This window comes from Patagioenas fasciata, chromosome Z (genome assembly GCF_037038585.1).
Source record: "Patagioenas fasciata isolate bPatFas1 chromosome Z, bPatFas1.hap1, whole genome shotgun sequence".
NCBI lineage: Eukaryota > Metazoa > Chordata > Aves > Columbiformes > Columbidae > Patagioenas > Patagioenas fasciata.
This window is the reverse complement of record NC_092560.1, coordinates 79,659,208-79,685,240: the sequence shown is the minus strand read 5'-3', so window position 1 is coordinate 79,685,240 and position 26,033 is coordinate 79,659,208.

Sequence of the window (26,033 nt, the reverse complement as noted above, 5' to 3'; positions counted from 1 at the left end):
AAATACCATTGCAAATCCGAACAGTACTCATCTAAAAGAAGACAGGTGAGTTCCAGGATGAACTCATTTCAGTTCAGATTAGGAATGTGCTTCTGTGAATCTTCAGGTGTTCCTGTTACAGATATACCCAAACCAGATGACGCACTCCCAAAGACACCAATGCATTCCATATCCCCACAGGTACACAGTCTGCAGTACCAGGCTGAGGTTTTTCCCCCAAAATGCACACGATACGGAGGTGCTTGTCCAGCCATCTGCTAAAAAGCCTTACCTACACCGATGTAGGTAGATACTTAAAGATTGGTGGGATCATAGTCCTGAGAAACATGAGGTGGTAAAATGTAACTGTGTTTGCCTCTGTGTGTGTGTGTGTGCAATACAGTTATAACCACGCCAGCAGAGAAAATATTGCCAGTAGTAAGATACTATAGAGATTTTAGCACCATATTGTACTGTGGTGAATAATTCTTTCTTTGTTCTGCTCTAGTTTTATACCCTTCTTAAACTGCATTATTGAGAGTGGTTCCCATATCCCCTAGTAGTGATTAGTCAGTCATGAGTGAGAAAGTTTCAAAAGAAATTGTGTATATATATAATAAAATAATTTTTCATTTTTACAGCTGTAATAAAAGCAGGAAAAAAAGAGAAAGAAAACAAAATCCAGCCAAACAAACAAACAAAAAAAATAAATAAAACCGATGAATACTACTAAAAGGAGAAATAAAAGACAAAGGCATCAATGGCAGGTCAGGATTCAGATAGAGCTTTCAAATCATACAGGAAATGTGAAAAGCATTCAGTACCAGTATTCAACTAGCAATATGCATAAAGCAAAAAGATATTAATCCCTGAATGATGCACATCTCTCACCCAAGGCAGACTCAAGCTAACCAGAAAAGTCAAGTACTTATCACGAAAATTACGTGAAGGATTATATTACCAACATTCTTATCATTTTTAGAGAAGAAACACAAACTATAAAATCCTTAACGCCAGTTATTTAGTGAGGTGTAGTTTTCATTTTCTTTCTCATTTTCTTCTTTTCTTTCAGCTTGACAAATATAACTTGTCTAAATGATAGAAATACATCCTGTCCTGCACCAGTTCCATCCAAAATCTATCTGGGTAATAATGTCATTTGAAAAACCATCACAGAAGCTCACTGAAAATATTACTGAACATAGACTCCAGAGAGACAATATGCCTTATGGGTCACATCAGGGAGATTAAAATCGAAGTAAAATACAAGCTAAGTGACATGCCCCAGGTCTCACCAGTATTTTGTAGCAGACCAGAGGTGTGAACGCAGGCTAATGTTCTGATCAGTACCTGTCTACACAGACTTTGATTTAAATAGAGTTAGTTACAGCAAAAGTAGCTGTAAATTCTGAACTTACAGACAGGAAAGTGAAGCAGAGAAAGAGGGAGTGATTTGAGTGTAAGTAACTTTGTGGAAGATCTGGCAATTAAATGTATAATTTCTAAGACTGAAAGCAATGTCTTAATCACAAGACCACACTTTCTGAGCAGCAGGGAATTATTTTTTTCTTTTTTTTTTTCTTATGTTCTCCCAGATAAGTGCTATTCAGCAAGAAGTTGGGTGACATTATCAATCTGGAATGTGCAGAAGCTAAAGTTTGCCACACACTTAGCAGGAATTTACACAATGGTAGGTTATTGCTAGACTGAGTTGAAAAATTCAGTTTAGAAGACACCTATGTCAACATCCAGGCTCAATGGGATTAAAAAGGTTTGAACTCAGAACTAGCTAAACCAGGAGCAAATAAGGGCTTGCAAGAGAGGACAGCAAAATATTTATGAGCTCATTACCTGAAAAATCTTTGAAGGCAATTTTTTTTTTTATTATTTATTTTTTCTGTTACATCCTTAAGTACTCCTCAAAGCTTGCCTCTGGCACAGCTACTACACAGGGGAGAATATCTCTGATTCCTTCAGCTTTGAAGCTGTAAGTCACAGCACCCTTGTTCGACTGTGTGGCTCCCTTAAATGGGTTTGAAACATACTCCGTACTGAAAACTTAGCCCAGGTGAGAAACATCCAGCAACTCTAAAACAAACTAACACTTTTGGGTCAGGAAAATGTAAAACAACTTAAATCTTTTTTATAAAGAAAAAAACGAGAAGGCATAAGTCCTTTAATCCAGTAACCTAAACCACATAGAAGAAGCTTTTGTTGACTTTCCTTGATGTGTTTTCATAATTTAACATTTTCTCCTCACCAATGTTCCCGAAAACCGGTTTTCAAACTGTCATACCCAGTATTTTTCCTCATATCATTGTTCCATTCAATTTCCGATAGGCCATTCAAACAGATGTTTATATAATCTCATTTCTTCTCTGGGGCAAAGGTTTTCACCCATTCCTGCACACATAAATAGCACACAGAGACTTGGAGAAACTGATTTAAACACAATGAATGTAAAATATTACAGAACATTCTCGCTTTTGTTACAATACCAGATATACAAAAATATTTGTACTCCATTCCAGTTGCTGTTTAACTCTTGTCTTACTCCAGTCACATACAGGATTTCTGAACTTGTCTCAATCATATTGAATTATTTGGCTTCTCTATTGCTTATACACTCTTTGGGGGTTTACAGAGTAGACGTTGCTCATTCTAGATCATTACACGACCTGGTCTGATGGACACATTCAGAGTACACCTAACAGGTCAGGCACTTCAGAAGATGTAACTAAAGCAAAGTGTGCTGACGAAAATCCTTTTAAAATCCACAGTTTTTCTCCTGTTTCAGGAAACAGGAGATTTTAGATCAATTTCCACCTTTTTCAAAGAGGAACTTAGAAACTGCTTTTTAGATACAGGGTTTTTGATGCTGGAGGTAGGTATGGCTGTAGTCCAAATTATCCGTATAAAAATTATCAATTTTGCATGCCATTGCTAAGAGAAATTGAGTGAATGCTATTCTTTAATTCGTTATTTGAGAATTTAAATGAACATGCAGATCTCTGAATTGCAGTGTTTTTGCCTTTATGTTAAACTCTTAATTCTAAAAGGAGACCACACTAGAATGAAAACAAAACAAACAACATCTTGCCATCATGTGAGTGCTTCTTCACTAGAATACTGGTCTTTTTGATTTCTTTGTTGTTCCTTGCCTGAAGGTCACATTCCTCCCCAGATACCATTACAGTGGTGCCCCAGCACAAAGAAAATGTCTGTGACAGCGGTGATGGCTGAGGGCTTAAATGATAGGTGCTACAATAATGAACACTGTGGTGCCTGAGATCCTTTGTATCTCACTTACCAAAAAGGGGTAATATTCGTCTCTGATGAAGGGTGCTTTATTAGATTACAGAACTTTTCTGTGGAAGTCAATAACATTGCTTTACAGGTAAGACATTAAGTGAATTATTCAGCTGTAAAGTGGCTAAACTGAAAATAAAACCAAACCCTTATCCGTTAGATACTCCCAACAATTGGACGGGCAAGCCACCCAGTTAAACACCACATATATTTGGAAAAAAGCTGGTTTCTGTTCTGAATATTTTTCCATCAATTGTTATTGACATATGAGCTTCACCATGTCAAAACTTGAGACCTCCCTGTGTTACTTCTTGCTTTGTTCTTTTCATTGACTCTATGAAGAAAGTACCCAGATGATTCATGGCATTACTAGTGTGCTGTCCAAGTGGATACGATACTGTAATATATATTTAGAGAGATGAACGCGAGCCGCTTGTATAGGCTTTTAAATAAAATTCGTTAATAACCTCTCTAGAATACTCCATAGGTTTTACAAAAGGAACTTAAAATGTTATTTAAGTCTGGTTTTTTTGGTCTTAGCATGGCAGTAAAGAAAAATCTTGTGTGGTGAAGCACAAATCGTATCTGAAGCCAGTATATCATTAGATCAAAATACAGAACTACCTAGAAAGAAATCCATAATTAAGTATTCTTTACTTCTCCTGATTTTTTTTCTACTTCTTACCTCCTTTACTTCCCTCCAGCCTCTCCACAAGCCAGGTTTTTTGGCTGGTTATATGGGAAAATAAATCAGTTGGATTTGTGGTATCAGGGAGTCTGTCATTAGGAGGATATTTGTATTTTTCTGCTTCCCTTGTGGTTTCTATCAAAGGTTCAAGCATGTGGGTTATATCTCTCCTTATCTCTATTGTGTTCTAACTTAGAAGGGAAAGAAAACAGAAAAGATATTTTATCTCCTTATGTACCATATAAGGATCAGTAGTATTGAGTTAGCACCCATATCTCTCTTCTATTTCACTTGTCCACAAATTGTTTGAACCAACTGACCAAACTGAAACAAAAAAAGCAAGAATGTGATTTAGATAAGATTTTTTTCTGGTTTACTATTATAAATTAATGAAAGTCTGGGCATTACTGCTAGTTTGTGCAGTCTCTGTTCTCCTTTGACCTTGTTTTGGGTGTGATTTTCTGTAATTTTTAGAAAAAAGAATAAAAAGAGGAAAGATGCATTTCAGCAATTAACCATATGATGTAGTTTTTTCTTTAATTTAAAGTATTATTGCATTTCCTTATTACTAATATGAAAATAGAACTCACTTGAAACCTCAAATTAGTTCAGTTAAACTTGTACAGTCAACCAAATGTACATTTCTTACCATGCATTTATCATCATCCTGTAATATGTAGTTAACAATTGTACAATCTAAGATTTTTACCTCAGATTTCAAAGATCTTCTGGGACCAGCCAGTCTATGACTTCTCCGAAAGGAGTAAATTCATATTTCTTATTATCCTTTCCCAAATCCAGAGTGCTATGGCAAGAACAAAAACAACAACAAATCTCCCAGAAACAAATACAACAGCTGAAATTACTCAAGGGTTGTAAATTTGATCAGAGTGCAATACATATTTTACGGAGCAAGCCTAGTGTGATGCGAGAGCTTTTTACTGTTGTTGGGTTTTGTTTTATCTTTTGGTTGGTTGCTTGGTTTTAGTTTAGTTTAGTTTTGTTTTCAAATAACTGTCTCTGTCTTTTGCATTAAACTTATGTTACACTGAAGTACTTACTTAGCGATGTGCCCATTAAGAGATTCATATGCTCTGATTTGACCACATACTTAAGCACTTTGTAAAATAACCCTTATGGTGACTGAGGAATAAACATGATATGAGTGAAGCCAGTTGCATTTAGTAGTGCTTTTCACATTGCCAAATGTGAAATGTGTCCGATCCCTTTATACATGCAACATACTGCTCATAAATTTGCATTTCTTGTGCTATAATGTTCAAATTTTCTGCCTTTTTTTTTCCCCTAATTTTACATTGAAATAGACAAAAAAGCAATTGCTTGTATGGAAGAAAAAAAAATAAAAAATATAGCTTATGTTCTAATGTTTAAAACTGGTGTTAATTCTGAGTACTCAACCAGTAATAAAGGGTAAGATTCTGAAGCACATAGAGGCAAAAACATAGTGAAGTATGAATTAAGTGATGATAAAAATACAGTGGCTGGGAAAGATGTCTGAATTATTCATTTCTGTTGATATTAATACCATAAATATGGGATAGAACAAGCTGTAATATACATCTTGGAGGTCACATAGATAACAAAATCAGTTGTTTATTTCAATAAAAATCCTAGGAAGGAGTTTTGATTGAATAATAAGGATGTGTTAACCATGATTTCTTTGAATACTTTCAGAGCAAATGTTGGAGAGGGTGAAGGAAATCTGTATAACACCAAAAAAAGGTTTTCTCTTTGAGAGAATTTTGCATTGTGATAGCAATTCTTTTATTTTGATAGAGAAATACTACCACTTTCAAAACTTGAGAGATGTCGAACTGCTGGGCAGCTCCTATGACTCTACCATAACCAGTACAACTTCCCAGTTTTCCCTTTGCAACAGCTAAAAGCTGTATGGTCTACCAGTCCCTAGTAAAAGATGAACAGGTCCTGGTGGATTCCATCCACGTCCTCTGTGGCTTGTTAAAGCATTTTCCCATTTCATTAATCTGTGCATATCTCTGATAGCCTGTTCATGTAAAGTCGCATGATATGAAAATATTTTCTAATGATAGCTGTATTTAAGCTGATCAGTTAGGAAACCAGAGATTTTCTGTCAGTGTAGAGGGATTATGTTAGTGTGTCATTGATGCATGGGAAATTGTTCTACTGTGATATGAACAAAATCTTTAATTTCTGCAATATAAGATATTAATATATTTATGTTCATGAAGTACATTAGTTTCCCAAAGGTATTTGGTGTTTAAGCACGTTAGGTGTTTTTTGTTGAAGGTTTTTGCTTGTTTTGTTTTTTTTGACTTTGTTTGTTTGTTTATTGTTTTTTGAGGGGAAGATGGTGTTCTGCATATGTAACCTATATTTGAATTTACATATGTCCACAGGAAGAAAGAACTGGAAATTTATTCACTGTTTTTTCATAATCACATTTTCAGACCAGGGCTACACAGAAATGCAGTTGTTTTAGCTTAAACCTAAGTTACTTTAGTCCAGCACATTGCATCTGACAACAGCCAAAACTGGAGGTATAGAGTAAGAACAGAGTGTGCATGTAGAAATAGTTCCCAGAATATTCTTCCTGGCTGAATTCTTCTCCATGTTTCTTGGTTTATTTTTACTGCAGGCCATTCTACACAAAGTAGTCCATTGCCTCCAGCTCTCCTGAGCTACCGGCTATGGAGGCCAAACACAAAAAATACAATGCACAAGTTTCCCATGACATCAGAGAAACAGTGAGAAATAGCAGATGTCCCTTAGAAGTGCAAAAGATACTATTTTCCCCAGATGCCGATGAGATCTAGCAAAAATTTTCTTGCAGTCTGAGAACAGCAAAACCTGAAAACCTAAAGTTCACCAAGAAATAAATACCTTTTGAATCCTGACTGCCACAAAGTTGTTTTTTACAGCCCCTTCTCGTAGCTGTTTTTGCCACTTGTCTCTTGAACATCCCTGTATTATGGTGGCTACTTCTGTAAGTAATCTTTTCCGTTGTCTTCTTTGTTTGCCTTGTAAGAGAACATTTACAAATGTGCAAAGATGCAGATAGAACAAAAAAAGGTTTGGTCATACATATTTAAAAGTGAAGTTGTATGAGGCTTCAACTTAGAAGATAACATTGTATATTTATTTATCTTTTTAAAGTATTGTTGTAGTTCCTAGAGTTCTTTTTGACATCTTATCTGTCACAGTGCTTCCACTGAATATTCTAACACTGTGCAGCTTTTAATCTTCAGATGTAAACAAAAGCTTATTTTTTCATACCACCATCACAACCTGACAAAAGAAGAGGTTGAATATTGATTTATCTGCTGAAAGAAACTGTCCAAAGATAATTCAAAATACCCCCCAATGCACTAAATATCCATTATGTGCTCTGTTCTTTTTTTTTCTTTTCTTATTTGTATTCTCACAGACCACGTTTGTAGGGAACATATGCCAGGAACCGAAAGCTGCAACTTTAAGATTGTAACTTTTTGGTTTACACTAGGCACTGCAAAAGGAAGAATGAAAAATCAGTGGTATAGTGCACTCTCACCTTCAATACTATGTTCCATTTTGTTCAACTTGACATGGCAGTGATAGAAAAGTCTTGAGGAAAGAAATTAAAATGACTAAGGTTTCCAGATGAGAAGAGATTAAAAACCGTGGAACTATTTAAGCCTCAGTTACCCTAGTCCTTACTTTCATTTGTAATTTGCCTGGCTCATGAAAGGTTAAACAGAGCTAGCTGAGGCTTGGATTACTGACACTGTTTATCTGCAGATTCATTTCCAGGGTATATACATGTCTACTGGGTGTCTACATGTCCACTCTTCCCTTGATGAAGTGAAGTAACTGGCGCAAATATATATTTAAGAACAGTAGGACTGTGTCTCTAATCTGGGGATCGTGAGGAGAGATTAAGAGAAAATGTTTTCTTTTAGATTAAAAATTACTTGGGAAAGGTATATTATCATGATATATGTGTACAATGCCTAGTAGGGTGTGTTCTAATGCTTCCAAAATATAAATGTGAAATAAGAAAAAAGACAGAGCTGGCAGAAATTTATAAGTGACATAGAAAAAAAAAAAAAAACAAAACCAAAACCAAAGACAAAAACAAAAACAAAACAAAACAAAAAAACAGAAACAAAGACAAAAACAGGCAAAAACCAAATACAAAAACAAAGACAAAAACAAACAACAAAACCAAAACCAAACACAAACACAAAACCAAACAAAAACAATGAAACATAACAACCCACACACAAAAAAAACCCAAACAAACAAACAAAAAAAAACACAAAAAAACCCCATGACAACAACAGCCAAACCAAACCAAACAAACAAAAAAAATTCAAAACACAAAAACCACGTTAGGCATGGTGTTAATTTAGTTCTGTCTTAATTATACTATTAGGGTAAATCTCACTATATTATGCATTTACAAACAGTCTTCCAAATGACTTTTTCCTGGAATGCACAGAAAGGATTTATCCAGAAAACACATTCTGTATTTTTGTCATTATTATTATCCCTCTATGTTGGAAGTTCTTACAGGTGTCAGGATAGTTTACTATCTTCCTTCAGTTTTTAAGGCAAAGGTGATTTTGGGAACTGGATAGAATCATAGAATGTCCTGAGCTGGGAGGGACCCACAAGGATCATCCAGTCCAACTCCTGTTTCTGCACAGGACAACCCCACAGTTCACACCATGTGTCTGAGGACATTGCCAGTCTCTTCTTGAACACTGTCAGGCTTGGGACTGTGACACCTCCCTGGGGATCCCATTCCAGTGTCCAGCACCCTCTGGGTGAAGAACCTTTCCTAATGTCCAATCTAAACCTCTCTGGCACATCTTCCTGATATTCCCTCAGGTTCCACCATTGGTCACCAGAGAGAAGAGATCAGCACCTGCCCTTCCTCTTCCCATTGTGAGAAAACTATAGACCACTATAAGGTCGCTAATCTCAGTTTCCTCTTCTCCAGGCTGAGATAACTGGTGGTTAGATACAGGAATTTTCAGCACACATTTTGACCCTGTTCCAGGGTTATGGTACTCATATCAATTAAATAAATTATTGTTTAAAATAATGTTCCATGTCACTGATTGGCAAGTCCAAGATGTTAGGTAGCTCTCAAGAGAGAGGTATAATGAAATGATTAATGGTCAAAATAACCAGAGAACTAGTAATAAATCATAAAAAATCCAAAGACATCAACAAAAAAGATGTTGATGTTCAGCTCTGACCAAGTGCACCTAGAAAGTCAGTGTCCAAAGCTATAATTACCCTTTTGGTAAAATGGATAGTTTATGCTTCCACCAGAAATATGCAGATAAAAGAAGAACATCAAAATTGATAACTGCTCAGATTTTTCAGAAATATTCATCATTTTTTAGGAAAAGAAAATGTTACCATCTGACCTCTGTGGGCAGAGATCAAACACAGAGCTGAAATGCTGTGGTTTGTTACCATTCATCACAGAGCAAAGGTAACCTCACTAAGGACTTGACTCTTAGCCTTTTATAAACAACATATGGGGAACTTTAGGGTTTTTTTTGAAAACCAAAACAGAGCAAAACAACACCAGAAAAACCTTAACAAACAAACAAACAAACAAAACAACAGAAACTTTCCCGAATGAAATAGGTTTAAGTTAATATATATAAATATATATATATTTGTGTTTGCAGAAGATTATGATCACTCATTCAATCTGAGGCTCAGGTAAAAAATGTTAATGTCATCAGATGTTGTTATTTGATCCTGAAGCTGATATTTTACATACCTAAATTGAAAATGAGGTGTTCTGAAAGCAGGCAATGGCTGCTGAGTTCTTCTAAGGTCTGGCTCTGAGCACCGTAGAAAAATCCCCCGTGTACAGGTATTGCTGGTGTTTCACATCTGTGGTGTATAATGTCATGGGAGTGCCTTTGTCATTCTGCATTAATGGTGCCTGTCAGACAAAGAACACTAATTCCTTACAGTCTGACTTGTGACCTGGCACATGTATCTTAGAGATTGCACCTTTGCTAATACCTGAGTTTGTCTGTGTACATTCTAAACAGGGTTTTTAAAATCTGCAATGAAAAGATTTTTACAGGAGTTTGGCATGCGGTTCCTGTTGCTAATTCAGTCTTTCAGACTCAAAAATCATCTTTCTTGCATGATAAGATAGGGGGGAAAAAAACAAAAAAAAACAAAAAAAACAAGGAAAAAGAACTCTCCTGGGAATCTAGTCAGCTATCTACTACATAATTTTTCTTCCCTTCAGTAATCCAAAAATCCAGATTTTAATATCTGCTAATGGGCTAAGAACATGGCAGCCTTCATCTTTGTCATGTCCTGAGCAGTCACTGTTTGATAAATCACTGGAAAAAGCCCTTAGGTGTTATTGAGGCCAATGGGATAAAAATGTATGTTTAAATGTGTTTCCACTCTGTGAAGCTGGATGGGGACCTACCCGTATCTCCTACAGGTCCCTGCTGCAGACTTGACGGGTAAGGGAAAAGGTCCCTGCCCAGAACTTTCTACAGACAAGCACGAAAGAGAAAGGGCTGACATCACTGAATCTCTAATCCCTACCAATACAGCCTAATGCACATGAAAAACTCTCAATAGCACATTATCAAACAATAGGAGAAAAAATATGTATGTGTATATATATCTATATATATGCATTTAAGTTTAAGTAGTGTTCCCTAAGAACAATCCTGTTCACAAAGAGAAAAAAATAATACTTTAATGCTGAAGAACTTTTTAAAGGAAGCTTAAAGAGATGCTATAAAAGGTCTTTTTACCAAGAATTTCTCATTATCAAACTCTCAGAGAACAATGAAAAAGAAATTTTAAATGTGAACAATGCAAACTATGCAAATGGAGAAAGAAAAGCGAGAAAGCTCATGTAAAACCACACAAAACAGATGAAAATTCAACTTCTTATTTTGAGAAATCAATAAGCTAAGACATTTTGAAATAAGAATATTTTTCCCTTAGTAATTTTACCAAAAAATGTTCATCAGTTTTTCAACAATAAGAAAATGAAGTAGTCATTTGGTCATCTTAAGTTTCACTTCTTCAATTTCTTCTGCCATACTGGTTTCTATTTGTCAGAACTTGTGTATTCCTCCCAGTCTGAATTTCTTAGGTCTGTAACTGTCACTGAATCTTACTCAGCTCCTTTTTTCTTCTATTAGTAACTCAACATCTTCCTTTAAACCACAGTAAATTGATGCAATTATTCCACAACTTCGTGCTATGTTCATTTTATGATTCTTAATAGATGATTAGATGAATAAATTTGTAGATGATCATAAACATTCAGAACAAAATTTTAGCAAAAGATATTAGCTATTGCACACAGGAATCTCTAGTTTTCAAATTTAAATACAGTTTCCAATTTATTTTAAAATTGTGTTTAAAACGAAGTGTTTGTGCTGATCTTAGAACCTGGTTTATCAAATAAATCAGAAGTTTAAGTAAATTGTTCAGAAGCTTTGTAAAACTCTTTATCTAGAAATTGTCTAAGTGCTATTTTTGGTTGGTTGGTTGTTTTATTTTGTTTTATTTTGTTTTGTTTTGTTTTATTTGTTTTGTTTTCTCTAAGAAGGAAAAGAAATAAAAGGAAAAAATATAAACAAACTAAAAAGTTTTTCTTATTTACAACTGAATCCTTCACCGAGATGTACTCTTTACTACTGATGTTAAACCACATGATCCAGTCTTAACCAGACCAATGTCAGAGACAGCACCATCTTTTTTCCCCTGACATTATAAGGTCATAAACTGTTTTAGTCAGCTAAAGATCCCAATCCTCCTACAGTAGATCTTAAGCAATCAGTTTTAAATGTGTCACGTCAAATTGTCCTTTTGCTACATTAACTTTAAACTAGAATGAATTACTCTATTTATACTTGTCCTGGTCTGATCTAATTTTACCAGTCTCCCTATGTATTATTACCTTTGAACATCATCTGGTCTCTTCAGTGATTACCCATTAGTACCTATGAACATGAGATAACTCCTTCTTCCACATGAAGGCCAATGAAATATGTGTCACAAAGGATAATTTGGTGTGCCTAAATTCTATCAAATGCACATGAAATTCGCCTTGTAACATGATTTAAAGCAAACAACTGACTTTGTTGGCTTTGTAACACCTAACATTGTTAAATGTGTTTATGACCAACATGAAACTCTAACTCTGTGCAGGAAACCCAACTCTCATTCTGATCCCGTACACTGTCTGCTAGAAAATTAGAGTCCCAGGAAACCCCCACTTCAAAGACAAATGTTGTATTTTGTCTCATAGAGAAGGAAACTAGTCAGAGACCTAGTCCATTTTTACTGACCTTGTCCAGTCTTTTGGTCATGGATAGTGAAAAACAACGGAAAAATGGGCATTTTCATCCTTTCTTTTATAAAGTGGTACTGAATTGCATAATATTCCATTACTATTATTTTTTTTCTTTTTTCTTTTTTTTTTTTCTTATATTTAGACTTCAAAAGTTCTAACATGGTGTTGTTATAGAATCAGAAAAATCAGATAGAACTTTGGAAAAGAACCCAGCAATTTATCTGGGACAACCTTCTCCTCAATGTAAGGGCAACTTGCAAGTCAACTTGGTCCATGTAGAGTTCATTCCAGACAGGTTTTGAAACTTTCATGTTATCCTCTATCCAAACTGTGTATGTTTATGCTTTCCCCCCCTCTCTGGTTTGTTCTGCATTCTATAAAAGATTTGGGAGTCCTTATTTTGGACATCACCAATTAATAAGAACCTAAGGTAAAACATGAAGACTATCCAATTCCTACCCTTGATAAAATTTTTTTTTAAGATAAAATTCAAAGAACTGCTGGTATCTTTACTAGAACTCTACTCAGAAGCCATTTGTTTTTTTTAATTACTTCAGTATTAAACCTCCAAGTGCAGTTCTTAATTTTTCAGTATTTTTTCCAAAATATCTTGTGACAGAATAACATGCACAATGTAATGAGTTTGCCTCAGCCATAAAGTTTATTGACTTAGACTTTTATCTCAAAACATTGATATTTATGTAAGTAGATCGATGGATCACAGATGTTCACAGATGACCTAGCCAGTGGCATTATCCAATATAAAACAGAAATACTTTTCATCAGCTCACAGCTTCTGCAAATTTGCATCTCTTCAGTTCTTTCATTTTTGTCAAAGTGCCTGAAATATTTATGTGCACAGCAGAAAAAACACTAAGAGATGAAATAGTATAGCAGAGTTAGGTTAAAAATCTTTGAGGTCTGTCAAAGATGCATTGGAGTAGTCTGCCTAGGAAGGCTGTGGATTCTTCAGCCTTACAAGCACTGAGGCTATTAGAAAAATGTAGACTGGCAGAAAACTAGATAGCATGAACACTCAATCTTATTGCAGAACTGACCCATGGAGAAGATGTCCTCCTGAGAATACTAGCAGTTTTAATTTTTGTGAAGAAGTTAATGTTTCCTATGTTTTATCAATGGAAAATATTGTCTGGTGTTTTTTCAGTAAATATGAACACTGTAGTCATGATGCTAACAATGCTATTAGAAACACTTAATCATTCTTTTATCAGTTCTGAACTTAGGCTTAGATATAATAAAAGATGAAAGATATTCACACAAGCTATTTTTATCCCCTAGAGAGTTTGGTGGCTTATTATAATCAGAGACAGTTATTTGCAAAGGTGATTCACACAGACTATCCTATATTACTGCTGGAAACTACCCTTAAAGTTTCCAAAAGATTCTTTGTTGAATGAAGAACATCTGAAGTAGATGTGTGATGTCTGGGAGGTTCTTTAGTGACTACGAAGGGCCAGATAGGAACACTTCAGACTTCACTAAACCATTTTATTATTGAAGACTGGGATGAAATCTTTTTCCCAGCTCTATTTTTAGCCTTTGGTAAATCACGGAAGTTCAGATACACAGAATAAGTAGGAAATTTATGTACAAAAAAAAAAGAAAAATGTCTAAAAAGGTCAGACATATCTTGATTGATTAGAATAAGTTTGAATGGCAATGAGATTCTTATTTTATCCACATCCATCAGCATTGAGAAAATCATGTCAATGTTTAACTAGTCTTCCAATAATTGTGGTTGAAAATCCAGGGAATTTATACAATAATGATAATATTAAATGCTTTACCTTCTGTAGATGCATTTTTGTTTGTTTTGTTAGTTAGTTTGTTTGTTTGTTTTTTATTCCAGTTCACTCCTGAGTTCAGAAGACTGATCCTTTCTTCAAAATAATTATTCACCAGTGCCATCAGAGAAAATAATAACAACAAAAAAACAACACCAAACCAAACACCTTTTAACTAAGTTTTCTTGTTTTAGCATTAATATCCATAATTGTAGAGCATAAAGGATTTACCCTAACAAGTCACTGAAAATGGAAGGGAGAGGAGGAACAGTATCTTCATTATGTTAGTGATATATTAGTTGCAAAAGCATTGAATGACTCACTGTACTTCAGAATGTTGGCAAAGAATTTTATTTTTAAGCCTTGGACAATTTAAATTTATAGGAATTTGAAAGAGTAAAAATCATCAATTTCCTACTCTGTCTGAAGGAGTCCTTTCCAATTGTCTTTTTCAGAGAAACAGACATTTTAATATGGTAATTAGCTAGTTAACTGAGAAGCAAATATTCTTGTGATCACTCAGGCTAACAGTGAAAGCAAGCAAGAACAAATCTGTACTCTAATGGCTGCAGATGGTAATATTCTCATCTCTTCTGCATTGTAAATTCTTCTACTAATACCCTTATATGTCCATTTTAGACTTGGGAATTTTCTCATGTTACTCCAAATTTCCCACTGGTGTTAGTAATTAAAAGTCTCCAGAGAAGACTAAAGTTAGTCTGAGCTTTTGTTCTGTCTCTGAGTTTCATAATTTTAACTTGCCATCTTCACTTTTTTTTTTTTTTAATGCAAGTCCCAATGCCATATGCAGTGTTGCTATTTTTGCTTTTGGTGAAGCAAGGGCAGAAGGATATCTCATTTATACCCTGGGTGTCAACACTATCACAGAAGCACAGAGGCACAGAGTCACACACAGAATCACACACAGAATCACAGAATAGTTGGGGTTGGAAGAGATCTCTGGAGAACATCCAGTCCAATCCACCTGCTAAAGCAAGTTCACCCACAGCAGGTTACACAGAATCGTGTCCAGGAGGTTTTTGAATGTCACCAGAGAAGGTGACTCCACAACCTCTCTGGGTAACCTGTTCCAGTGCTCTGCCACCCTCAAAGCGAAGAAGCTTCTCCTCATATTCAGATGGAACTTCTTGTGTTTCAGGTTGTACCTGTTGCTCCTCACCCTGTCATTGGCCACATCTGCTTGACGCCCACTCTTGAGTTATTTATAAGCATTGAGAAGATCCCTTTGCACCCTTCCCTTCTTCAGCTGAACGGATCCATCTCTCTCAGCCTTTCCTCATGATAAAAACACTCCATCCCCCAACCATCTTTGTAGCCCTCTGCTGGAGTCTTTCCCAGTTCCTTGTCTTTCTTAGACTGGGGAGCCCAGAACTGGACACAGAACACCAGATGAGGCCTCATTAGGGCAGAGTTGAGGGGGGAGGAATAATCTCCCTCGACCTGCTGGTCATGCTCTTCCTAATGCAATCAAGGATATAATTCACATTCTTGGTCACAAGAGTACATTGTTAACTCATGGTCAACCTGTTGTCCTTCAGGACTCCCAGGACTCTGCAATGCTGCTTTCCAGCAGGTCAGCCCCTAACCTGTACTGGTACTTGGGGTTGTTCCTCCCCAGGTGAAGAACCCTACATTTGCCCTTCTTGAATTTCATCAGTTTCTTCTCTGCTCAGTCCTCCAGCCTGTCCAGGTCTCGCCAAAGGGCAGCACAGCCAATTGGTGTATCAACCCTTCCTCCCATCAGAAAACTTGCTGAGTGTGCACTTAATCTCTTCATCTAGGTCATTGATGAACAGGTTAAACAAGAGTGGACCCAGTATTGACCCCTTGGGAACACCAGCAGCTACAGGCCTTCAACCAGACTCTGTGCTGCTGCTCTCAGCTCTGCCATCCATCCAATTCCTGATCCATCACACTGTGCGTTCATTCAACCCACACTTCCCGTGCTTTCTTATGAGGATATTGTGAGAGACAGTGTCAAAAGCCTTGCTGAAATCAAGGTACACAACATCCACTGCTCTCTTCTCATCTACCCAGCCAGTCATACCATCACAGAAGGCTATCAGATTGGTCAAACATAATTTGTCCTTGTGGAATCCTTGTTGACTACTCCTGATAACTTTCTTTCCTCCACATGCTTGGAAATGACGTCCAGAATGAGCTTGTCCATCACCTTTCCAGGGGTGGAGGTGAGACTACTGGCCTGTAGTTTCCTGGGTCATCCTTCTTGCCCTTTTTGAAGACTGGAGTGACATCTGCTTTCCTCCAGGCCTCAGGCACCTCTCCTGTTCTCCATGGCCATTCAAGGATGACAGAGACCAGTTTAGCAATAACATCTGCCAGCTCTCTCAGCATTCATGGATGCATGCCATTGGGGCTCATGGAATTGTGGGTGTCCAGTTTGCCTAAACAATCTTTCACATCATCCTCCTTGGCCCAGGGAAAGTTTTTCTTTCTCCAGACTTTCTCTCTTACCTCCAGGGTCTGGGATTCCTGAGGACTGGCCTTAGCAGTAAAAACTGAAGCAAAGCGGTATTCAGTAACTCCACCTTCTATCTATCCTACATCACCAGGGCACACACCTAATTCAGCAGCAGGCCTACATTTTCCTTAGTCTTACTTCTGCTACTAATATATTTGAAAAAGCCCTTCTTGTTGTCCTTGGCATCTCATACCAGATCTAATTCCAAGTGGACATTAGCCTTCCTCACCACAGCCCTCCATACTCTAATAATATTCTTATATTCTTCTCAAGTGGCAAGTCACACTTGAAAGCAGCAACCTGGAGCACAGAAGCTACAGATGCTTCTATGGGACAGGTTTCTTAGCTTTTCAGTGTGGGGTCAATTATAGTAGCAATTGCATCACAGATTTAGCCAAAATCCTACTTTTGGCATTGAAACAAATCCCCTACTGAAAGCCATTACAGGCAGCTAGATTTCGGTTCCAAAAAAAATCCAGTATAATTTGGGTGAAGTTAGGATGCAAGCTCAATATAGCATGAAAAATATCACACATGAACTCTATGACAGGACAATGTATTATCTGCTGTGATCTGCTCAACACGTCTCCTCATCATTTTTAGTGCATGCCCTAGTGTGGCTGAAATGCTTTACTCCCACTTTTCAGGAGCAAACCTAATTCTCCAAAGGAAGAGAAGGGATTGTTAAAGGAATTGTGTCATGAGTAAAATACTACCAGTCAGAAGAAGCATGGCTTTGGGTCAAGGGAAAGACAAATCTGCAGCTCTCTCAAGGAAAAGTTGGAAGAGACTCAGCTTCACGAAGTATAATCCTTCTACCACTTCTCTGGCCTATAGAGCAAACATATATATGATGGAATCACAAATGGCTCAGGCCAAGTACTCTCTACAGTTTGGGGTATATTTGAAGATGGCAGACAGAAAAGAATTGAGACTGAAATTGTCATCACAGCTCCCGAGAAGAAAGGAAAGGCACAACATGTGACTGTACTCCCTGTTTTTAATTGTTTAAGGACTGAAAGCAATTAGGAGAATCAACTGACTCAATGAAAGCCTAATGAAACTTCTAGTGAGTGGCAAGAAAATCACAGTGGTTTTAATATTTGTCTCCTGTTTTCACGTGAGGATCATCCAGGAATACCAATATTTACACAAGGTTGATCAAGAAGAAATTCAGACTAGATCTGAACAGAAATGTTAACTCTCACACTTTGAAGGATTCTTAGCAGCTTGAAAGGCTACTGTATGTCAGCTTCTGCTCATCTGAGTCTGCCAGGGCCTTTTAGCTGTGTCCTTACTCCTTTTCATGCGCTAACACAGGTGTTTATGTACACCAAGAAGGCTCTGGGAGGAGGAAACAAATCAAAACAAAACAAAACAGCTTTTTTGGTTTTTTTTTCAGTGTTCTTAGTTTAATGTTGAAAAAAACTCTTTGCATCCAAGTTGACTTTGCCCACCTAAGCAGCTTGCTGTTACCAACATGTAAGCCTCCTGTTCTTTTCCCCTTTTCCACTGATGCAGATAAGCAGCCCTGTACTGGTCATTCCAACACGAGTTTGTTGGGCATAATTCAGCTCACCAACTCAGCAAAAAATGAAGGAATCAAAATAATAATTAACAAAATGCAGATAATTTTGGCTTGCTTAGGTAATTGTACTAGCTCATAACAGTTGGGAGAACATACTCTACACAGATTGAGGGAAGGGACAGAATCATACCAGTATTAGTTAGAAAACACAAATAGTTGTTCTCCCTTCAGTACTGTAATTCTTTTATGTGCCTTTTCACCAGGATTATTCTTGTGATTTACCTTTCCTACGTTTTCACTTAATGGTATAGAAATATTGAGGGTGTGGAGAGGAGTACGGCAAGTGATGAGAAAAGAAAGAAACTCATCAGTTTGACGATAGACTTTGATTAACTGCTAGAATGAACTCAGAATTGTCCCAGAGACCATGGAACTACCATCAGTGGAGAAGGCTACAGTTTGAGTTACGCCAGACCTATTGGAGACCAAGGCCTTAATTATAAACCAAAGCATGCCCTGTGTCTACTGTTGCAGAACAGAGGAACCTGTATGCTCAAGTACTTGTATTATGGTTCAGAGGGCTACCATGCAAAGTTCCTCCAAAGAGAATTTCAAAACTGATATGTAATGTAGTATTTTCATGTCTTTTTTTTTTTTTTTCCTTCTGGAAAGAGTCCTTCTGTCTATCATATGTCCAAGCCCCTTAAGTGATGTGCAATTGCCACTGAAGCAGAAACACACCATGTTGCTTCCTGTCTTAGCTTATAAAATCTTGGGCGGAGCTGCCCAAGCACTGAGCAGCTCCGTGACCTCTCCTTGTCATGGATTGGCTATACCTACATAATGCTTCCCAAATAAGCACCTTCTCTACAGCAGGCAGAAATGGATCATCAAGAAAGATTAAAAGCATGGTCAGAGAAAAGTGACTTTCTTTCACCTCAGCCAAGGTTTCAGCTGCTCTTAAACCCCTAATTGCCGGGCCTTCACACTCCACTTCCTAGACTAAAGCGTGTTGCTGGCTCTTTATTTATCTCCCTCTAGCAGTCTTCCATAGAAAACACAGCAGTTCTTTTTTTTATGAAGCAAGAACATTTGGTTGCACTGAGCATGTATTTTATCCTGTATCTCTGTTACAGCAAGCAGAAGCTAAATGGGTGATTAGGGATGAACAAATCTCAGGAGATTCAGAAGTGTATTTCTGACAGGCACTTGGGACTGCTGTTGTTTGTATATTATGCAACTACACCAGTGAAGTCTCTTATATGTTCATCTTTTCAACTGCAGTGTCCCATATGAAGACAATAACCCAAATTAATTTATAAGAAAGTTTCTCTAACTTTCTTCTGCTTGTCTGAAAGTCCTTGGGTTCCCTAAGTGTTAAATTAGAATGGGTTTGTTTAGGTAGAAGCACATTTCTTAGGACTCAGCATTTAAATTGAGAGATCTGAGGTTCACTGTACTGTGACATGAGAAAAATTAGACTGCGTTGGGTTTTATGTTTAGATCTGGTGATTTGAATGGTATCACACAGCAATATGTAAGCAAGGCAAGTAAGAAATAGAAAAGCTATCAGATAGAGAAGTTTCTCTTTGAAAAATTATTTCTGTCCCCGAAAAGCTTATATGTTTTTCCAGCTAGAGCTGTCAGTCTAACACTGACTTCTTATATTGGCTCTCTTATACCCAGGGATCAGCATTGTTTTTACATGAATAGACAGGATCCTTTATCTGTCTAAAAGGTGACTGGGCTATGTAAGCTGAAGAAGGGAAAATGTACCATCTTTCTCCTTTTTTACATACCAGAAAAAAATGTGATTGTTGTTAACCATCACTCTAAGAATACAAGCACACCATAGTGGTACAGAAACACAAGTATAGCCATATGATCAATGTACAATCATATTTGCATGACAAATCATCTAAATAAGGTAGCCCTCCTAAGTGCCATGCAAACATGGCTAATTTCCTTCTCGAACTGAGCTGGAACATTCAAATGGTGGGGTATCATGATTTAGTTTATTTTGATGGTTTGAGGTTGTCTGTCTCTCAGGCTCCTCTGAGATGGAGATACTCTGAGTTGTTCCCTTCTCGTTTCCTTCCCAGAAATCAGCCCTGTAAATAGACTGTATTGGTCTCAGGCTGGGGGCTTCATTTAATTTTTCCTGGCTTTACATAACAGTATCTTGTAAAACTGCTACTTCTTTTGGTTAAAACAGAACTAATATAAACCAGCATTTCCTTCTGGTCTTAGGTCTCAGGCTAAATTAAAAAGTAAAGATCCTGCAGACAAAACCAAGAGATTTTAAAATTTACATAAGTAATATTTTCAGAGATCAAAAAAAAAAAAAAGAGTTCATTATGAACTTGGGCCAAAGATTTGAGTGGTTTCTTATTTGATCAGAACCTGTTTGTTTATCCCTAACTTTAACCATATGGGACAGTTTTATAGAGCAAGCTCATAAAATGAAAATGACAGAGCGCACATCTCAATCTGAGTCTGCTTGGGCTGTAAATATCCAGTTATCACGAACTGTGATGCTCTAAACTTTAACTCCTGAGTTAGCATGGTGCTGTGTTCTTGCAAATCATAAAGGTTCAGAATGAAGATACGGAAATGGAGAGCACCTAAACCACACACTGATCGTGCAAATGTCAGCACTGTAAAACAAAGGGTAATATAAAGATGTTCAGCACCTTTAAGAAAGAGGAGAAAAAGGTGAGTAGAGGAGGAGAGGAGAGGAGAGGAGAGGAGAGGAGAGGAGAGGAGAGGAGAGGAGAGGAGAGGAGAGGAGAGGAGAGGAGAGGAGAGGAGAGGAGAGGAGAGGAGAGGAGAGGAGAGGAGAGGAGAGGAGAGGAGAGGAGAGGAGAGGAGAGGAGAGGAGAGGAGAGGAGAGGAGAGGAGAGGAGAGGAGAGGAGAGGAGAGGAGAGGAGAGGAGAGGAGGGAGGGAAGGAGGGAGGGAATGAAGGAGGGAGGGAAGGAGGGAGGGAAGGAAGGAGGGAAGGAAGGAGGGAAGGAGGGAAGGAAGGAGGGAAGGAAGAAAGGAAGGAAGGAGGGAAGGAAGGAGGGAAGGAAGGAGGGAAGGAGGGAAGGAGGGAGGGAAGGAGGGAGGGAAGGAAGGAGGGAATGAAGGAGGGAGGGAAGGAGGGAGGGAAGGAAGGAGGGAAGGAAGGAGGGAAGGAAGGAGGGAAGGAGGGAAGGAAGGAGGGAAGGAAGAAAGGAAGGAAGGAGGGAAGGAAGGAGGGAAGGAAGGAGGGAAGGAGGGAAGGAGGGAGGGAAGGAGGGAGGGAAGGAGGGAGGGAGGGAAGGATGGAAGGAAGGAAGGAAGGAAGGAAGGAAGGAAGGAAGGAAGGAAGGAGGGAAGGAAGGAAGGAGCGAAGGAAGGAAGGAAGGAGGGAAGGAAGGAAGGAAGGAAGGAAGGAAGGAAGGAAGGAAGGAAGGAAGGAGGCAAGGAAGGAAGGAAGGAGGGAGGGAAGGGAGGGAGGAAGAAAGGGAGGGAGGAAGGAAGGGAGGGAGGAAGGGAGGAAGGGAGGGAGGAGGGAGGGAGGAAGGAAGGGAGGGAGGAAGGAAGGGAGGAAGGGAGGAAGGGAGGAAGGGAGGAAGGGAGGAAGGGAGGAAGGGAGGGAGGAAGGGAGGAAGAAAGGGAGGAAGGAAGGGAGGGAGGAAGGAAGGGAGGGAGGAAGGAAGGGAGGAAGGAAGGGAGGAAGGAAGGGAGGAAGGAAGGAAGGAAGGAAGGAAGGAAGGAAGGGAGGAAGGAAGGGAGGAAGGAAGGGAGGAAGGAAGGGAGGAAGGAAGGGAGGGAGGGAGGAAGGAAGGAAGGGAAGGAGGGAGGGAGGAAGGGAGGGAGGGAGGGAGGGAGGAAGGAAGGAAGGAAGGAAGGAAGGAAGGAAGGAAGGAAGGAAGGAAGGAAGGAAGGAAGGAAGGAAGGAAGGAAGGAAGGAAGGAAGGAAGGAAGGAAGGAAGGAAGGAAGGAAGGAAGGAAGGAAGGAAGGAAGGAAGGAAGGAAGGAAGATTTCCTATGAAGTACACAGTTTACAAAAACGTCAAGTCAGACACATACCAGGTGAGGAAACTCAAACCCAAGCAGACAACGTAAGTTGTTCAGGCAGCAGAACAGATCAGTAGCAGAGTAAAGCAAGTCTGGTTTCTGAAATAAATTTGTAATTTAATTTTTCTGCCTTCTCTTACTGACCCTTTCCACAGCTCATAGTTGCAAATCTGTTGTGGCATGGCTGCTCTTACTCTTTTATTGTGTTAACCTTAAGGAAGGAAGAATAAAATCAAACCAATAAAAAAGAAAAAAAAAAAAGGTAAAACCTCCCTCAGTTCTGCTGTTTGGAGGGATGCTAACCCTCTATTCCTTCTTCCAGATGATGCTTATTTAGTCAGTTCAGTGGTGCCATATCAGCTTCAGCTGGTCATCTGACAAAATCTCCCTGAGGTTTATGAACCTCAAAACACTTACATATCTGATTCGGATAGCTTCCAGTGGCTCTGCACCACTGGGGCGCTAATAAGAGTTAAAATTTCACCCTAACTGATGTTATACCTGCTTCCATCAGTGCCTAGTTACACATTAGATTGATTGTAAAGCTTTATTGTTTTATAAGTCTCTGCTTGGTCTGTTACCAAGTCACATTAACAATCTGTTAATGGTTTTCATTATTCCCAAAGCATCCACAATAGGTGTCTACGACCTGGAAACCATCCTTAGAGGAGAGAAGAATAATGGTGATAATTGTGTTGATCTGTTCCTCAAGTGACATTTCTGATGTACTGGTACTGAGATTTCTGAACGTGGCTTCTTTTCCGCAAACAGCGATGGGCCCGTAAACAAAGGGATATTAAGAAAATGTAAAAGCACTCGGTGACAATATGGGGCAGAGAGATTCAGTTCACTCCTGTCAGTGTTTAACTTCAAACAAGGAAAAAGAAAAAGTTAAGAAAAATGCAAGCTTATTTGGAACTGTTTCCTAAAAGTAAACCCTCATCCATCTTTAATGGAAATAGAAAGTATATGGGCTGGCTTCAGTCATTTAAATGTAAATTTGGCAAGTCACTGCAGAACCTATGAGGAAAAATCCTGTCAACAACTTGATAAGACTTCGTGAGCACTGTCCAATCTACAGGTTTTTGGTAAGGAAACTGGTGCTAAATAACGATTAGGAAATCAGCCAGCAACTGCTTCATCAGTGACCTGAAATCTGACATTGATCAAATAATCTCACTTCTCCATTCATTTGTTTCCTACTCATATTTTATTTCACTGAAAAATGAGGGTTTGGTACCAATAATTGTTGCTTCTGATGTATGCAGATTGCAGGAATAAGGATTTGAGGACAATGTCAGTTGATGTTTTCAGGCACATCTGTCCGTGAAAATCAAATAAAACTATACTTCAGTGATTAGAAAGTGTCAAAGAATCCATTCCCTGATTAGTTGTTCTTATAGAAAAGGATTAATTTTTCATCAGTCTCAGAGATGTTACGTAAGCAGATATAATTACTGTAAGCTGAATCACTGATGGAGGGGAGTATATTTAAATATATATAGATATATTTGACACCATTGAATCAAATCCTTCTTTATCTACCTGAAATACTCAGTGTTAAATTATTTGCCTAATAATGAGACTAATGGGACTTGCTACGAATAAACAAGGATTGTCATAGAAAATCTAACCTTATGACAAGGTGAACTAGTAGACAACAAGCAATTTGGATAACTCAGAAAAAAAAAATCAGTTTGGAAGTGTGGGATCCTTTCCCAGCCAGAAAGTTCTCAGATATGTCTGTACAAAATCCATTCACTGTGCTGGGCTATCTGTTCCTGCTCCCCTCTGCTTGAAAACCACCTACCGAAAATGAAAGGAAGATCACCATAGCCTTTAAATAGTCAGACTGGACTTTTGCGCAGGTTGAAAAACATTTCTAAAATGGTTTTAACACACTTTGATTCATGTAGGGTATTTTTGATATCGATGTGTAGAAATCAGGACATTAAACTTTCTGTGAGCCTGCAACCATCTTTCACAGATTGGTGAAGTCAGACCCAAATTACTAGAATGGCCACCCCCCTGCCCCCCCCCCCCAAAAAAAAAATCAAACCCAAGCCCAACAGCAACAACAAAAACACACACAAACAAAACAAAACAAATCCATTAAAAATTGCTTACTTCCTTTGAAAATATGACATGTACAAATTTAAATTTCAAATGAATTTTCCAATACTGTCTGTAATTCTGACAATTTTTCCTCCTGTAAACCTTCCTATTACCATACTGACAGAAATAAGTTGTTTAGACCTTGTGTCTAAGTATGGTTAACAACCAAAAATTATAGGGCTTCTATTACAAAAATCTCTGTTCTGTAGTTTTCCTATATCTCATACTAAAGGACTAATTTTTTTCTGTGTAAGCCACCGGACGTCCCACTACCTAATTGGAGATCCTGGATCTCATGATAAGAGTAGAGAACTGAAAAATAATTGGCTATTGCAATACTCATCTTTGAAGTTCCTAAATCCAATTTTGCATTCACACTGCCCTGGACTGGTTTCTTCACAGTAGGAATTACTATTTTTAAAGTCTTATTGATTATTTTTTAATGATTTTGAACAGGTTTGAAGAGGCTTAACTTCTGTTTATAAGTACTGACGTCAGCCATTTGAACTAGTCTGAAAAGGCCAGACCTAAAGCTGAAGTATCCCCAGATGCACAGTATACATGGCTGTATATATATGGCCCTGATTACTCATCTTCTTGTATCTACTAAGTTACATTAAAGTATGAAAGCATGAAATACTATTAAATTACAGTGGCAGGAGTGTAAAAACCAATACAAAGCAGTGATGAACAGAGAATCAAGCACATAGTTTTTTACAATTATTCACAGTTTTATACATGATAATAATTTGTTCAATAGATTTGTAACTCTTAATACACAGAAGATTTTTTTAAAGAAACTTTCCCAAAAGATTAACATGTTTAATTCTTGAAACTGTAGTGAAAGTATCAATTTACAGTGAAGTTCAGTATTGTTCTGGGTGTCTCAGGGTACATTTACCTAAATCCTTGAGTTTTAGCGGGCTATATGGCAATAAGTAGAAAATAAAACACCTGCTGAACAAGCAAGAAGGTTTCTTCTTTTAATGATGAGGTGATAGCTCTGAATCTTCCTATTTTTCTTTTCATAAAGCACTTAAATGATGCTGTATATTTATTCCACTGCTGTTAAGAAAAAAAGACAGGAAATGAAGAAATCTTGCAACATAAAAGAAAGAAACAAAATATAATCTTTTACTTCGAATTTGTTTGGCAGTAGCTTATAAAATCTCTGGGTTATGTGAAGCTTTTAATCCATCACCCAGAGCTGAATCTTTTCATTGAAAACACATTTTATTGAATTGCATTTAAATTATTTAGCCATTTTTATAGACATAAGGTGATCAAATACATAATGTATTTTGATGCTCCCCAAAATGTCCCTGATGTGTGCTAGCTTTTGCTAATTAAATTCAGATTGCTCCTAGAGGAGAAGGAGAAAAAAAAAAAAAAAAAAGGAAAAAATAAATAGCCTGATGCACTTTTTAATGTTTCATTTATTTGTTTCTCCTTCTACGTTTTTCCTTCATTTTTCTCTTTCTTTCCTTCCTTCTTTCTCTCTTTATTTCTTTCCTCTTTCTTTACTTCTTTCTTTCTTCTTCACAGGAAAAATAAAGGTCAGCTGTTAATTAGTGTCTTTTTGAAAGTATCCATTAATATTACATAAATTACTGTCTCAAAATCCAATTAGAATCCTGGGCCATATTGAAACTAAATACATCATTTAATTTTCAGGGCACAATATGAAATGAGGTCTAGAGAAGAAAT